The sequence below is a fragment of the Labeo rohita genome, chromosome 1, assembly GCF_022985175.1.
Source record: "Labeo rohita strain BAU-BD-2019 chromosome 1, IGBB_LRoh.1.0, whole genome shotgun sequence".
Taxonomy (NCBI): Eukaryota; Metazoa; Chordata; class Actinopteri; order Cypriniformes; family Cyprinidae; genus Labeo; species Labeo rohita.
In genome coordinates this window covers 20,881,561-20,898,868 of record NC_066869.1, presented here as the reverse complement: position 1 = coordinate 20,898,868, position 17,308 = coordinate 20,881,561, and positions in this window count along the sequence as shown.

Sequence of the window (17,308 nt, the reverse complement as noted above, 5' to 3'; positions counted from 1 at the left end):
TTTTTTTTTTTTTTTTTTTTTAGAAATTAGCCCATGTTGATTTCATTAGTTCGTTTCAGAAGTTAATAAATTATTTTTTAACAAAGCTACATTTTCAGTCACATGTTATATAATGTAGAGCTAAACCTGGGATCTCACCCCACCTCTCTGCCAGCTGACAAACTTCTCTGCCCATTTTATGATTTATCATCTTGAGATCTAAGAAGTGAGAAAGAAGAAGTGAAATTTGGTGCCGTGATAACCACGGAACCATTATTTTGAATATGATAATATCTTCTGCAGTCAAACTCCTTTTTAGGCTAAATATCAGTATCAAATGAGTTAAATGTGTTGATTAAATAATTGTCTGCACAGTAGCCTATATGCTGATACTGAAAGAGCTGCACAGCAAAACACTTAGCCACAAAACTAATCTCAGTATTCTTTCTTATTATAATAGATTTAGGGTGTGAGCCTCAGTGTCTCTCAAAATCTGTTTGATGCATGTTTAAGAACAACGTCTATCATGTAAAAATGTGACTGCTCTCATGCTTTATTGTTATACTGGTATAGGGTGTGTCTTGGAATGTTCAACAACGCACAAACTAACAATAATACACAGCAATTTGCGTCAACAAACCTTTTGAGGTTATTTGGAATAAATGTTAACTACCATCTTAATTTAGCCTACGCAGCTTCTCCAACAATACAACAGCATATCTCAACTTACTTGTAGCCCAAATCCCTATTTAAGTTTAGTTGTTTAAAGGGAGATAGTGTAATAACTGCCAGTTAAATTTATATTAATTACCATTAATTTTTAATCATGTCCGAATTGACCATCTCAGTAGGCTAACTGTTCGTACAGCGTCTTGTAACTGACTAATTGATATGACAGTAAAAAGAGTAAAAGATATGTCAAATATGGAATTAGCCTGCAGATTCACTGTTGTATTTTGATATGCTCATGTGTAAAACATCTGCATAGCTAATTGTTACATAAATATATTTTTGATTGGTAGGCTGTTTGGCGTCACAGCAATGCGAAGGCTAAAAACCGACACACCCATCCCCAGTGATGCCTTATCTTGTGCGAATTCTGAATTGGGTTCGAATTGACATTACATGGCTGACGTCCTCAATAACAATTACTTTGTCACATGACATATGTCCTGAAAAGTTACTGCTTCCAAACAGAAAAGGTGTTTATATTGGCTTGGTGTGTTGTATCTTTCAGATTTTCAAGGTCGCTCAGCCATACAGGCTATAATATAAAACACAAACAACTAAAATTAACAGCAATTCTTGTAAAACAAAATTAACAGCAATTCTTGTAAAACGTTTCAAATCAACAATAATTATGTACAATCTAAACATTTAGGCTACAAGTGTAAGCCGTTTAGTGTCAATTTGTATTCTTTGAACTTCTATATAATGTTTTCGTTCACTTATTTCACTGCTCATTCACTGTTTGTGCACATGCAGACTAATTCTTCAGTTCACATGTTTTTACTATTTAATATTGACAGTACTCCATTTAAATATTATAACTGAAAAAAAAAAAAAAAAAATTATATATATATATATATATATATATATATATATAATGACACAAAATAGGATTATTTTAAAACTTAAACTTATGCAAAACTTTCCTTAGCTCTGCTAACATAAAAAGGTGTGGACTGCACTGGCTAGAAATATCTCAGTTGGGATGGGCCTAGTGTGAATAGTTGCTAGTTCAGTCCTACATTTTAAATTTGGGTGTTTTTGACTAAATTTTATGAACTGTTTATTAATTAAGTGGTATAAGTAATCATATTATTTACTATTATTTGCATTATAAAACTATAAAAAAAAGTGACTGGCTCAAAAATGAAATGAAGAAACAGGACCTGTGAAAAACGTGTTTCTTTTTTTGTACAAACCCTAAATACAACACAAAACCAGTCTGACCAGCTTTTGTGGTTTTGGCATTGCCTATACTATGAATGCTTGAGCATGCTGAAGAACTGCTGAAGAATAGGATACGACTCAACAGTGAACCGCCAAATTTCGACAATAGTTACGAGTTGACAAAAAAAAAAAAAAAAAAAGAAAGAAATGGAGTAAACAGTGTCTACTCTTTATTTATTTTTGTAAATGTCATGTTGTTGAAAAGGGGGGTGATTCAATTCGAAGAGATCATATAATAATTGTTAAGTCCGGAGCTATTGCCTTGTGTCCTGTTCTGTACGATATAGGCCCTAGCCTAGAGCACATTGGTCGTTGTGAGTTTAAATCCCAGCCTCCCTTCTCTCCTCTCCTGTCACTTCCTCTAATTGCTTTTACTCTCCTACCATAAGTAAAAAAATATTTTAAAACTTTCTTGAAGCCTAATAAGAAATCCCTGATGGCTCCACAGTTTTAAGACAGAGTGTATGTCTGGTAAACATAAAATAAAAAGTGTATACACTCTATAGTTTAAACTTTTCCCTCGCTTATTGTCTGGAGGTTAGTTAAACTACCACGAGTATCCTCCGTTTGGTCCCATTGTAACCCACTTCCTCTCCACATGGAGGGATGTTGAAAGGCGTTCACAACAAGTTACAATATGGCATAAGCATTCACCTGTTTTCCACAATAATAATCTTTTGTCAGGTAATACTCCATTTCATTGTCCACAATGGACTCATAATACAGTAAACACTCTAGGAGATATCTATGGTGATAGTGGTTTAAAATCCTTCCAGGCACCTCCTTTTTCATGTATTTGCGCATTAGATTGGCCCTACGGGCCTATGGGGTGCCTTGGAATTTTCAGCTGCCTATTCACCCTTTGGGCAAACTAATTGTTCCTTCTGAGGAATCTCCCTCCTCTGCTTCAGTTATTTATCTCTTTCTTCTTAAGCATTCATACAAACCTTTATCTATTACAACTGTTTGGGCTAAGGATCTTAATGGTAATGTGAATGTTTTATTTTCGGATCAGGTATGGGGTATGTTTAAATTGTCTTCGAAAAACCCTAACCTCCAAATGATTCATTAAAAATTGCTGCATAGGGTTTACTTGACTCCAATGAAATGTTTTTATATGAATTTGTCATCTTCTCCTAAATGTAATCTTTGTTCGCAAGGTTCTTTAGGGACGTTTTTGCATTTTTTTGGGGGGAGTGCCCCTCTCTTGTACCTTTTTGGACTCACAGACTTTCACAGGACGTATCATATTTGTTGGGCACCGAGATATGTTTGACTCTACGCCATTTTTTATGAATTTTTGGGACTTTACTTTGTCTGTCCAACAAAGATGTTTACTGTTATCTACTCTCACAACGGCAAAAAAATTGCTAGACAACTGTTGGAGTCACACAATGGACAGACGAACCTGGTCGGTGTATTTGTTGGACATCATGTCAATGGAACTCTCATCTTCTCGTATACATGGATCTAATGTGAAAACTGTAAATTTATGGCATTCAGCTTTTAATGTTGTGTCATCTTTTCTAAAATCTTTGTAAAAAATATTTTATTACTATCTATCTATCTATCTATCTATTTTTTTTATTTATTATTATGGTCTACATTATATTTTATTTTATCTTTTTCGTTTTGTTTTGTTTAGTTTAAAGTCTACCAGGTATGGGATGGGTTGGGGTGGGTTTTAAATTTGCACAGTTCCTTTTTGTTTTATATTACCGTTATTAGAAAAAAATTCAATAAACAGCTGTTAACAAAAACAAAAAACTTCATGAGTCACCACTCAGCCTTGGCAATATCAAATATTCGCAACTACTTTCGTTATAAACCCGTTTCGAAATGGAATTGTGCACTGAACTTTTTATTGTATAGTACATTAACATACATTTCAGGATAACAATATATATACCAACAGAATATAAACAACATTATGAAACAAATGTTTACTTTCAGCATAAACTTCCATAGAAAACAACTTACAAATGATAAATAATTTGTTAAAACAAACAACAAAAACAAACTATTTTATTAAAGGAAAGGAGATTATCTTTTTCTTTCTTATGTTGGTAAAATACAGAGATTAAGATTGTGTGATTTCATTAAACAAATGATTTACTGTACGAAGTATCTCTTTTGTAAAAAGTAACCAGACAAAAGTTAAAGCAGGGTAGTTTGAGAAGGCTTGGATGAGAAAACAAATCAGACCAGAGTTGTTTTACACTGAAAGAAAACAAATGTTTCAACCCTTTGATAATGTCAACATTCTTGGGCTCTTTCACAACTCCATGAACGCAAAGAACGAACTTGTGTTTTAGGCCAGTGTTACGTAATATGTCATCATCACCGATGTCACAATATGACTTTGTTTTGCGTTTGAGATGTTTCACACATCTGCTTCAGATTGGATGTAAGAGCATAAGTCACTGATAGCTGATCACTGTGTGAACTGGACATACATCCTGTAGAGGCAGTTCATATTGAGTGTCAAGGCCATGATTTAATAATGATCTCAAACACTCTCTTCAAAATTTCAATTTTTGAAAAATTTCTACAGACTCACTATGTCTAAATTGTTCAGATGGTCTAACTGAAATTCTGTGAATTGAACTGTATCAATTGTGGCAGACTGGCAGTCTGTTAACAGGTTTAATCAGAAATATGTTGAGCCAATTCAAAAATTCACACAAAAAAAAAAAAGTGTTGCTGGTGCAGTAAAATATTTAAAACTATAGTAGCATTTGTGAAAATCAATTCCAGTACAGAATTTTTGGTGAAAATACCTGAATAGACGATGACGATGATGTCTTAATGTGGTGAAGAACACTTATAAAAGCTCCACTGTATTTGAAAACCTGCAAATAAAAAAACTAACACGAATGAAAAGGTTCCCGTGCATTATATTTGACAAGTAACAGAACAGAAGTTATTTAATTACATAGTGCTAGTCGGTATAGATTCCTTTATCGTTTATTTCGTGGTATATAAATATATCCAGCTTTAAAACTGCTTAACGCTACTGACAAGAAGGGAAAAAAAGAATCGATGAATAATGAAAATCACCAGCTTGAGGTGCTTGATATTACAGAGCTTAAGAGAAAGAGCCGACACGGTCTAAACACTGTATTCAGCGGTCGAAAGGCGCACGGTCTATCTGTTTTACGCATATGTGACCTGTGGAAAATAAAACTATAAGCACCCGGCAGACAATTATAGGGTACCCGGGAAAACTCAATCATGAAATCAACGAATGCATAAACTTGAGATTCTGCGAACTGCTATGTAAACTTTATACCAACAAAAACATTAGACAATGATTTCAGTGCTCAGTGCTCACCATAACGTCTTGAAACTTGTGGTTTTGACATTGCCTATGAATGCTATATATGCTGTTTCAGTCTTCGACCTATTTATCTCCGTATGGAGACGCGCGCCCGACACGGACGGACTTTGCAGGAAGGATTAGACTAACGCCACCGAGCGGACAGCGCGGCGCTGATTTACTGCTTCAAGTTCATGTATTTATCCCTGCAGGATAATGAAGATAATTATTAAATTACAGTTCATTTGCTTATTATCTTTCATATTACTACATTATCTTTAATATTACTATAAACAGTAGTTTATATGCATACATTTATGGGGCTTTTTGAAAGCATTGTGTCATTTTGTGTGATCTGTTGGTAAGGTAATGCCTCTGAGGCCCAGAAGAGATCACTGGGGAAGGTGGTAGCAACAACTAGTAAATTGTTAGGAACAAAGTTAGAGAGCATAGAGAGTATATACAATATAAGGCTAAAATCATTGTGAATGATAAGAGACATCCATTATTTTATACTTTTGAATAACCATCAGGTCGACGGTACTGTGTTTACAGATGTTAAAAAAAAATGTTAAAAATTTTATTTATTCCCCAAGCAATTACGTTTTTAAATTATCCTTCCTCTAGTGGTAGCTGATGGTCAATCAGACTAGATAATTTAATTAGATTTAATAGTATTGAATTATTGTTTATATATGTGTGTGTGTGTGTGTGTGTGTGTACTTGTTCTTGCTACATTGTGGGGACCAAATGTCCCCACAAGGATAGTAAAACCTGAAATTTTTGACACTGTGTAAAAAGAAAATGATTACAAATAGTAAATGATGTTTATCTGAAAGTGTTTTCTGTTAGGGGTAGGTTTAGGGTTAGGGGATAGACAATATTGTTTTGTCAGTATAAAAACTATATAAGTCTATGGAAAGTCCCCACAATTCACAAAAACAAACGTGTGTGTGTGTGTGTGTGTGTAAGTGATGCGATCTAGAAAAAACCCAACACGTGGTGAAATTTTACCTTTTTTTAGGTTTTGTTACAATATGAAATCCTTCATCTCTGGATGTGAAATAGTCCATTATAACATCGTTTAGGCAGCGCGTTCCCAGCAAACACAGAACGTTCCCCTATGGTTCCCATTTGGTTCGCGCACTCGCGTAATTTCGTTGCTTTTTATAAATAATTTCATTTCATTTTCGTTTAAATACTCAACTGAACTATTAACAGTGCATATAGGGTAGAGTGAGGTAAAACGCCCCCCTTAAGGACTGTGTAATTTTTTTTTACTGTGAAGCAAAAGTTAAATGCGTTCTATGTTATCATAGTTTTAGTGACAACTAAATAAATTATAAACAAAGTAGGCTATGAAAAATGTCCAGAGTTTTCATGTTATTAGATTTTTAACAAAAAATAATTTTGTACCAAGGGGGCGTTTTACCCCACCTATTACCCCACTGACCATGTTTGAGAAAAAAATTATGTCATTCTGAAAATATAATTATATATTTATTAAATAACACATGCTCCCTATCTACAGGCCTTACTGTTTTCATATTATATAACTGTGATGCTCCATAAAACAACAAGCTTTAAAACACTTTTTTTCTTACTGCGGAAAATTAGATAATTTACTGTGAAATCCATGTTCTCCCGGTACATGACCAGTGTAAGCTTGAAAACGTGTAAGGTGAAAACATCACTCTTGTCAACGTAGTCCATAGTTACAATAAAAATGTATCTTGATTTCATCTTGTGGTTAATTTGGGGGAAACAGTATGTATTGAGGTTATGCATGTGAATGCATGTACAAACATAGCCTACACTGTAAAAAACAATTTGTTGAGTCAACTTAAAATAATTTGTTACCCTGCTGCCTTAAAATTTTAAGTTCAGACAACTCAAAAAAGTTTATTCAACTTGAAATGTTAAATTATACTAAGTGACAACTTAGATATTTGAGTTGAATCAACTTAAAATTTTAAGGCAGCTGGGTTACTTACCCATCTGTTAAGTTCAGCAAACACAAATATCTAAGTTGTTACTTAGTACAACTTAACATTTCAAGTTGAATAAACTTATTTTAGTTGACTGAACTTAAAATTTTAAGGCAGCAGGGTAACAAATTATTTTAAGCTGAAGCAACAAATTGTTTTTTTATTTTTTACAGTGTATCTTGACCCTGTCTGGGATTATTTTGCGTTAAACTAACTGGATGCACATTCAGTATTTTACTGAATTTTTTTTTTGATTTACTGTACTGTATTCAGCTTATTATACGACTACTAACCAAATTATGTTGAAATTAAATATTGATTTGAGTTAAATTACTTGTAATATTATTTCAGAATTTATTTATTCGTAAAATGTAGGCCTAATGTACAAATCAGTTGAACTAGCAGCTACACTGAAACACTATGACAATAATTGTTAAAAAAGGCCCACTGTACATGGACTTTATTTTGGAGTTCTCTGGCGATCAGACAGGGTTGTCTCCGCCCATTTCCAGCAGGTGGCGGCGATTAGCGTTTGTAGAAATAGACCTGCATGGCTGAAAGAAAGGGGACTTGATGCTTGCTTCATGTTTGGTGTTGTGTGCGTATAATATATGAACCAAATAAGTTAATTTATGTACTTCAGCTCATGTTAACTGTGATCTTTCTTAAGTTATATTCATTGTTTAGAGAGATCTACAGACGTAGTGATTAGTTTTGTTCATATATTTCTGTGATCGTTGCATTGTATGTATTTGAGTTTATTGAATTTTTTGTTATATGCTTGTTTCAGACCACACATGCATGCACTTATGGAAATACTGATGTACGCAACATTTATTGAACACTTATGGAACTGTTGTAAAAAAAAAAAAAGGCATCAAAGAACTTTAAGTTGCATGTTTATGTCTCTGATCAGACGTCTGTGGTGAACTGGTCCCTCACCGGCAACCCCAACTGGTTTTAACTCAGTCCGTTTTATTTAATAATACTGAAGCCCTAAGGTGATTTTAAATACAATCGATGAGCCGCAAGAGAGCGCCAACTGCGTTTGAATGAAGTGTGGCCTTACTAGGAAAGTAGCGCCATCATCAGGAAATATAATATTAACAAATATTTGACCGAAATATTTCAAGAATCATTACAAGGGTTATTCCTATTTTTTTTTTTTTTTTTTTTTTTTTTTTTAAGTAGACCTAAGTATTGCGACAACATGTAATTTAATAGTTAAAAGTAATTAAACGTTGCCTAATTTAATATTGTTAAATGTGTTTAAATATAACATCAGAATTTTTTTTTTTTTTTAATAATCATATTTTTGTTTGCTTTTTTCACCACAACTCAAAACTGGGAGCCAGATTATATTGAAATGCATACTTAAATACAATTAAACAAAAACTGGACATTGTGCTCTGTGGATGTGTCAGTTATTTTCTTTTATTTTTATTATTCTGAATAATAACAAATTGTACATTTAGAAATACGTGGTTATTCTAAATCTGTAAGACAAAAATTGAGGATGAATGTGATGATGATAATGGGCAAGTACATAATCATAAAGTGTTCAAAACTATGTCCTTACCTTAGTCCGATTCACCACGGTGAGTTGTGTTTTCTAATTTGAGTGGTACATAAACATAAAGAGTCCCAGCTCGCAAGTGAGGATGCTGCAGGTGGCGGATCATAATCTCACAGCAGCTGGAATAATTATTTTTTTTTTCATTTTGATGGTAAATTGTAACACAGAAAAAACAATACGACAATCATCAATGACAACTGGAGATTGAACCATAGTCATCACCAGTACAGGTAACGCTAATACACATTAAATACACGTTGTCACGCAATGCTGATGTCGTTAACATTAACATTTTGAGAACAAATTATAAGAATAATAAGGATTTGCATGGGCTGGTGTGATATGAGTAAGTGGTCGTTAGATTTAATCACCATTGGTAGCGCGATGCATTGTAATCAGGGTTTGAAATCAACTTTTTCACTCAGCAGCCAATTTGGTTATTAAATGTTTACGTTACCAGCGTGTGTGTGACTGATGTATATTAATTTACATTGGCTAAATTGCTTTGTTTATCTATTTACTTTCAAATTACAAGTTTAGGCCTAATTAAACATGAAGAGTTAGACTTACACTATATATGTATATATATATATATATATATATATATATATATACACACACACACACACACTACCGTTCAAAAGTTTGGGGTCACTGCATTTTTATTGTTTCTTTTTTCTTTTCTTTTTTTTCTTTTTTTTTTAAAAGAAATTAATACTTTTATTCACCAAGGATGTACTAAGTTAATAATTAAAAGTTTATTAAAAGTTAATAATAAATAATTTACATTGTTATAAAATATTTATATTTTGAATAAACACTGTACTTTTTAAACTTGTTATTCATGAAAGAATCCTGAAAAAAAAAATCACAGGTTCCAAAAAATATTTGGCAGCACAACTGTTGATATTATCCAACATTGATCATTCTAATAATAAATCCAGATATTAGAATGATTTCTGAAGGATCATGTGACACTTAAGACTGGAGTAACAGCTGATAAAAATTCAGCTTTTCATCAAAGGAATAAATTCTATTTTAAAGTATGTTAAAATAAAAAACATTATTTTATATTGTAAAAACATTTTGCAATATTACTGTTTTTTTTCTATATTTTTAATCAAATAAATGCAGCCTTGATGAGCATAAGAGACTTCTTTAAAGACTATTGCAAGTCTTACTGACCCCAAACTTTTGAACGGTAGTGTACATATATATGTATATATATTCTATCACAGTTGCATGCATTTACACTACACCTACAAATGGAATAAATACATAAATTAGATTAATTTTTTAAATATAAAAACTGGAATATAGAAATATGAAATGATAAAAAATAGAATGATATACTTTTAAGTATATAACCAAAATTAATCCTAACAGTAAGTGGCGGCAAGCCACTGTATTAATAAGCGAGAGTCATTCTTTCAAAAAAATGATTCATTCAGGAACAAAGTAAGAAACTGTTTTTATGAATGGATTTGTTCAAAACACAAATTCATTTGGTAAGGAAACACTGCAATTTGTAGCTGCAGAGAAGTACAACATGGTCACCCTCATGGTCTTTCCAAACCTACATTTTTTTTTTTCTGCAGAAAACAAAAGCATGATAAGGGGAAAAAAAGATTGTTTCTGTATTTTTCAGCATTGCAAGGTTTTTATTTTTATAATGTAACATGCATGGTGTTACAGAAAGGTCCTGTTAGATTATTGATAGTCATTTGTTTATATATACATTTGGTTTTAAATTCATTAATGTTGTTATGATTTAAACGGTTAAATAAGTCCTTTGTGTGATGATTTAATAGAATAAATATTTCCTGGTAGCAGCAGCAGAACATTTTATCAGAACAGAAGTGATCATTAAAAACGAGATCTGAAATTATGCAGATAAAATGACTGTTGGTTGGTGTTGCTGCTGTTTTACATTTACCTGTCTGAACCACACAAAGATTTTTCTTTAAGTTACATGGAGAGTTTAAGTAAGTTTAACATTACCAGCATTGTCCCTTAAAATGAAATGTTTAATTTTAAATAAGTTATTTATGTCTAAAACAAATAATATTATTATAACAATCAACATAATCACAGTTTAAGATCCTGTCTGTCCAGCAATACAGGCGCAAGAGAATAAATAGTGTATTATAAAAGCTCTAAAACAGCATAATCATTAGTATGATTAGTAATATAAGTAATTAGTAATTAGTTTCGGAAAATTTTCCTGATGTGTTTCTCTTTAAATGTGTCTCAAGTTCTCTAGAAAAAGCTGTTTCGAGTGGGGTATTGTACATTGTATGACTGTCTTCTGGACCACCGTCTTCTCGACCACCGTCTTCTCAATGCTGAACAGCAACCACAGAGCAAACACTGAGGGTAGAGAGAGAAAATAGTTAGACTGGAATTAAGCTTTGTAACATTCATAGGTTTCTGGTAAATTATTAAATGCGTGTCATATTCCTGTTATCACTAATCACTTCAGATATAATGTGCATATTTGTCATTAAATCTTTATGATACTTACACAAAGGAGAATCCAGCAAGGTATGAGCATGATGGCAATAGCACAGGGGACGATAATGGCCACAACCCATGCTGCACTAGTGCTGTTATTTATGATTTTGGTGTTCAGCACTGTGGGGTAAAAGGTGGTTCTTGTTGCAGCAGGTGTAGTTGTGGTAATATTCTCTGTTGATGACAATGTGTAAAATAATTAAGATCTCAGCTCACATAATTATAAAGCTAACAATAACATTTCTGTGCAAAGAACATACCACTATTAACCACAATAAGTGCTTGGAGAAAGGTACTGGGTTTCTGGATATCGCTTTCTGAGAAAATGTACTGAACCTTAGCCTGAATAGTGGTGGAATTAATCCTGGGGAGAAATAAAAATGTACATTGATGCAAGCAAACACTTCAAAAAGAACCACATTTAAACTAGATGTCTTAGAATCAGTGGACATTTCTGTTTCAAATATAAGTTTAAATCTTACGTGAAATTGGCGTCTTTGAACACAATGGGAGTGGCAGTGGAGTCAGATAGGATGTCGTTCAGCTAAACAGGTCAGCAGTGAAAACAAGTTAATTTAAGATTTATTTAATAGAATTTAAGCTTAATAGCTGAGCTTGATAAAAACAAAGCTTAATAAAAAATAAGAGCGTTTTAAATACAAATTGTATCAAACTCACCAGTTTATTTATAGTGTCTTGGATTAATTTATATGTGCTACCCCTGAGTTCAGATCTGTCAGGTATGGTAACATTGCTGATTTCAAATTCAAAATTCAGGTCATATGACATATCAGAAATTTCTTAAAGAAAAAAAAATTGAATGAATTAATAATGATAATATTAGGTGATACTGTATGCATACATCTTTTTACTCTAATATGGAAATTTCTTTAATAGTGACTGAAAAGAGAAAAGAGAACTAACTTGTGTAATGAACATTCACAAAGCTCACAGGGGTAGCTAAGATGTGTGCTCTTAGATTTTGTGTACTTCTGAGACGTGCAGCCAGCAGAGAGTTTGCCAACTGTAATATTTTAGCTTCACTTGGCACAGGGCCTTGTGTGATAAATATGAGCTGAATGTAAATAATCACCCTCCCAATCCTGAAAAAGAAGGTAAATAAGAATAATTGTGAGTGAAATAATGAAGAAATGGTTACTAGGGATGTCACAATACTCAATATAATATCGAACCATTCGGTACGACATCCACGGTTCAATACGCGCTTGTGAATTGCGTTTTTTTTTTTTGGTTTTGCATTTAAATAATTACCTTGTTTTATTTCTCTCAAAAATTTGCTGTTTATATTTGAAAAAGCAACACACGCAGAGCATCTTCCATTCTAATGAAATGCAATGATAAGCCTTCCTAAACTTGTTGTCCAACAACAGAGAACATTATAACTTATTTTTACGTCACAGCATCAGTCGAGTGTTTGAATTAACCTCCTTTTGTGACCTGATGTGGCTTCTTATCATAGAATGTGGCAGACAATATATTCTATACTGTATGTCGATTAGCAATGGCTTACAAATATCCTTAATCATTATGAAAATACCCGAGATGGCTTGAAGAACACAGATAAACCATATATTATTGCAGACGAGTGTTTATTGTCCTTACATTTCATTATTCAAAACGTTTAATGTTGTATCTTGTATTTATTCAGTTACAGCAGTAGTTATCCATATTAGAGATTTTCTACGTCATCAGTGTTATCTCTTTGACGCATATGTGGATTTTCTGCAGCGTCTAGTATGAACGAAACCCATCCTATTTTGCGTAAAAATCAGAAAAATATTACCTCTCTCAAAATAAATATTAAGCAGACATATAATAATCCATGTCAGTGTACAGAGGTTTACAGAAGTGTTTCATTGTTAATTAGAAAAAACACACCAATGTGGCAAGCTATCAGAACCGAACTGAACCGAAAACCGTGGTTAAAAACCGGGGTACATATTGAACCGTAAACTAACTGTATTGTTGCATCCCTAATGGTTACCTTTTAAAAAATACAACTTATTCTAAAATTCTATACTTACACATTTGGTGTTTCTACGGGATTCTGAGTGGTTGTATTCACTGTTGGAGATGGAGCTGTTAAGCCTGTGGTGCAAAAATGTATATATATGTATGTATGTGTGTGAGTGTGTAGTATATATTTAAAAATAGTTGTTAGTATTGTTAAAGTGTCATATGCTCAATTCATTTATCTCTATAACATGGAAAGAACACATACCATTCATAAGTTTGAGAAGTTTTTGGATGAAGACACTGGGTGACTTGATGTCTTGTTGCAGGAAAACATAATCCACAAAAGCAATGACCTCCATGGAATTATTCCTGAGGGAATAAATAAAGCAGATTTTCTAAACTCACTTAAAGCCACATTATTTCTCTGATTAAAATATAAAACAAAAAGTCATTACGTACACAAAATTGGCTTTGTCGAACTCAACAGAAATGTCAGAGTCACTTAGGATCTGGTTCAGCTGAAGAATTTATTGATAAATACAGAGATTAATTAACAATTAATAATGATAAAACAGTCTTTCTAAATCAGAACAATCCTTCTAAAACAGTCTCAAACTCACCTTTCTTTTAATGGAGTTTTCAATGAATGTGTAGTTGCCATCCCTGAGTTCAAGTTTCTCTGCCATGGATGGATTGTTGATCTCAAACCCAAATTTAAGGGCACATGCATTATCAGCAGTTTCTTAATAAGAACAAAGTATATAATACTAATTAGTTGATTATACATATAGGTGGTGAAATGTCAGTCATCCTCCTACTCAAAATGGCAATGAGAGATATTGTATGTAAAAAAAACTAGCCAGTAATAATTAATTGGGAAGATGTAAGGGGATGTAAAGTTTAGTACTTTTAATATTTAATATTTATAATATTTAATATTTAAACCCTGTTACCAAATCTCTTCTGTGTGCAACTTAATTTAGTTTTAAATAAATTCACAGAAAGCAAATCTAAACAGAAGAGAACGACTCACTCTCATAGCTGGCATTCACATAGCTCACAGGATCAATCGGCATTTGTGCAGTGTCTTGTTTAGGTCTGAGATGTGGAACCAGCAGTGAGTTGACCAACTCTAGAACATCACTCTCACTTGGTATGGGGCCCCGTGTCATAAAATTGAGCCGGATGTCAAAAATCACCCTCCCAATCCTGAAATATAACATTTAAATGAAATTAATCTACAGTATAGAGAGGTGATTTAAATAATTGCCTTTTAATAAAAACTGATTATTTTTCTTACAAAGTTGTAGTGTCTTTAGTGGTTTTAGATATGCCTGGTGTTGCAAGGGTCGTTGTTATTAAGCCTGTAAAACGATTGATTAATGGATGAGAAACACATGGTCAATGAAAACGGCATGAACAGTCATGACATACATATTGTTTTACTGTATCATTAATTGACATACTGCTCTGTATATTAAGCTCCTTCAAGAAAATGGTGGGTTGATCTTTGTTGAAGATATATTCCATACTGCCCTCAATGTGGTTTTCTGTGCACCTAGAGGGAAATGTTTTGAAAGGTTTACAAAAGGTGAATGAATAATAAATAATGATAATTAATTGATTCTGAAATGGAAGACAGTTTACATATTAGGTGCAGTTGGAGAATGTTTTGAAATGGCTTTAGTCAATGTGGGCAAAACAGTAAGTACAAAACAATGTAAGTGTTTTTAGGTTTGATTGCTACAGTGAATTAACAATATGAATAAATATGATTTAAAAATGTCATCTTACGTGAATGTGGAGGACACGGCTTCAAAATCTTTACTGCCAGGTTCATTCAGAAGTTTGTTCAACTGCAGAGTAAAATCAAGACATAATCATCATAACTGTGAGAGATCTGTATTGAACCCAATCTTTGTTTTTTTTTTTGTTGTGGTGTACTATAAATGCTTACCATATTACTGATAACATTCTGCAGGTGCTGATAGGTGTTGTTCTTTAGCTCAGGGTCCTCTGGTATATTAATGTTAATCAGGTTTAATGTGAAGATGACTGCATAGGAGGTTGCTGTGATATCTGTTTGAAGGGAAACATAAGGATTGTGTCCTGTTTTAACATTCACAATATGGTCGGCACATTCATATTTAAAAAATTTTTCAACTCAAAACAAAGAAACTTACTGTTATAGGTGACATTTAGCACCTGCACTGATTTGTTGAGCTGTGACTTTCTGGATTTCAGAAGAGAGTTGATAACATTGAGGACCTGAGTTTCACTGGGGACTGGAGATGAGGACCTGAACAGCAGTTTGCTTGAAACCAGTGCTGAACCAGTTCTATTCATTGAAGGTAAGCTTGTTTTGCCAATGTCAGATGTTTGTGTGCTTGTGGCCTCAACTAATGCTGCACTCGTGCTGTAATTTGTGATTGTTGTGTTCAGCACTGTGGAAATAAAGGTGGTTCCTCCTTTAGCAGGTGTAGTTGTGGTAATAGTCTCTGTAGATGACAAGGTGTAAAATAAGATAAAAACAAAAAAATCTTAGCTCACATAATTTTGTAGGTAATAATAACATTTCTGTGCAGAAGAATAACATGGAAAGAACACATACTATTCATAAGTTTGAGAAGTTCATGGATGAAGACACTGGGTGACTTGATGTCTTGTTGCAGGACAACATAATCCACAAAAGCAATGACCTCCATTGAATTATTCCTGAGGGGAATTTAAAGCAGATTTTCTAAACTCACTTGAAACCACATTATTGCTCTGATTAAAGTATAAAACAAAAAGTCATTACGTACACAAAATTGGCTTTGTTGAACTCAACAGAAGTGTCAGAGTCACTTAGGATCTGGTTCAGCTGAAAAATGTATCAACAAATACGAGATTAATTAACAATTAATAATGATAATATTTTAAGGTAAATGTGCCTCATTCATTAAACACAAGCAGAATTAATTTTTTTGTGTAAATCGTTCATAAAGCCATTCTGACGTAAACTTGAAAAAACTGACGTGAAAATGTTGGTATTTTCAAAATGTTAGTTGGTACGAAAGAAATGTACACCTGCTCCCTACCACGTGTAAATGGTGCATAAAATGTTCTGAGTTCTTTTTAGCAAACTGATGACACTGAATTTTGATGCAGAGTCATAATAAATACAAGTTTATTTGCCCTTGCCCTCTTTTTTAATTAATTAATTAATTTTTTATAGAGGAGTTGATAACTGTAAAACACAGTGCTCGTCGCTGTCACTATTTACCCAGCCGTAAAGGAGGGGCGAGACAAATACCGACCAACCATCCTACAACAAAGGAGAAGTCAATATTACTGGTTAGTGCTTTTTTAAATTTAATAAAATTCTTAAAGGGGTCATCGGATGCCCATTTTCCACAAGTTGATATGATTCTTTAGGGTCTTAATGAAAAGTCTCTAATATACTTTGATTAAAAATTCTCAATGGTTTTGTAAAACAACACCCTTTTTACCTTGTCAAAATTAGCTCTGCAAAAATCATCTCATTCTAAGGTGTTGTTCCTTTAAATGCAAATGAGCTCTGCTCGCCCCGCCCCTCTCTTCTCTCTGTGGAATGACGATCTTGTTTAATTTAGCTGCATTTAGCCGCTAAACTTTCTAACTACTATATTATAAGGAAAGGCGAACGCAAAGATTCATAAAAAAACGCTTATACACACTTTTGCTGTAAGTGAAGCTGGATTATGAATGATTCGCGCAAACATAGATGGATATATGTAGATCAGGAGGCGCATTCCATTCACAAACAAATGTAATCCACTGCATCTTCAGCGGCTCAGATGTCGGGAGTAAATGACAAGCACTATGTTCATTATTACATCCAGCAACACACACCTCAATCGCTCAATCTGAGATATTGTCTAACTTACATCCCTGCTTCGGCATCGAAACAAGGAAAGTTACTGGACTTGTTACAGCTGGTCTGAGTTAAGAGCTCATGTCAATCAACTATCGTGGGAG